Here is a 1,096-nt window from a genome sequence, read left to right on the forward strand (position 1 = left end):
AAATGGAGAGGATAAGTGGGGAGGGGGAGATGGTGATGGGGAGGATAAATGAGGAGGGAGAGAGAGTGGGGTGGAAGGTGGAGGATAAATGAAGAGGGGAGATGGTGGGAAGGAGAGGGGGATAGGAGAGAAAAGGAGGAGAGGGGGGAGAACATGTTGTTGGGGTTTGCAAGTGGTGGAGAGGGTGGGAAGGGGAGGGAAGGGGAGGGGAGAGGAGAGGAGATAACTCGGAGTTGGAAGGAGAAGGGAGGGGAGAAAAGAGGGGAGAAGGAAATGGAAATGGAGGAGAGTGTGGGAAGGAAAGGGGAGGTGGGAGAAACAAGGGATATAATTGGGGGTTGGAAAGGGAGGGGAAAGGGAGGAGGGGGGAGAAACGGAGGGGGAGAGGGGGAGATCAGGAGGGGGGGAGGGGAATAAGGGGTGGGGTGTTGTTGGGAGAAAGGGATGGTTTTGGGTGGGGGGGAAGAGGGAGGGGGAGGGGGAAAAGAGAGGGGGAATTAGAGGGGAAGGAAGGTGTCGCTGGTGCTAGAAATGGGTCGGGTAGGGGAGGAGGTTTCCCAAGAAGGGGAAATTATTGGGGGTTTGGTTAGAAGGAGGGGGGGGGGAAGGGGGAGACAGCCGGAAGGGAAAGGGGCGAAGAAAGAGACAAGGAACAGGTTATGTTGTGAAGGGAAGGGGAAGGAGGGGGAAGGGGAAGGGGAAGGGGGTGAAGGGAGTCGAGGGGAAGGGAAAAGGTAAATAGATTTGTTCATGTGTGTATTGGGGAAGGGAGAGAGGATTAAAGGGGAATGGAGGGGGTAAGGGGAAGGAGGTTCTGAGATCTGTAGGGAGGGAAGAGAGGGGGGGGGGGAGAGAAAAGGGGTGAGAGGTGAGGGGGAGGGAAGAGGGGAAGAGAAGAGCAGGGGGAGGGAAGAGGAGGAGGGAAAAGAGTAGAGGGGAGAGGGGTGAAGGGGAAGGAAAAAGCCGGGAGGTGGAGGGAAGAGGGGAGGGTGGGGAGGGAAGAGAGGCTTTGGGGGGGGGGGTAGAATTTTTACTGTAAGAATGCCATGAAGAAGGAACGGGATGTATGAGGGAATGATAATGCAAATCATTATAT

General features: G+C 56.0%; 1 protein-coding gene across 1 annotated transcript in view; it reads right to left on the reverse strand.

Moving 5' to 3' along the window:
* Nucleotides 1–1,096, reverse strand: part of LOC119592994 (voltage-dependent calcium channel type A subunit alpha-1-like) — a gene marked incomplete in the record, with an annotated part of 154,497 nt that overhangs the window by 88,457 nt on the left and 64,944 nt on the right.

The sequence above is a fragment of the Penaeus monodon genome, chromosome 31, assembly GCF_015228065.2.
Source record: "Penaeus monodon isolate SGIC_2016 chromosome 31, NSTDA_Pmon_1, whole genome shotgun sequence".
Lineage (NCBI taxonomy): Eukaryota > Metazoa > Arthropoda > Malacostraca > Decapoda > Penaeidae > Penaeus > Penaeus monodon.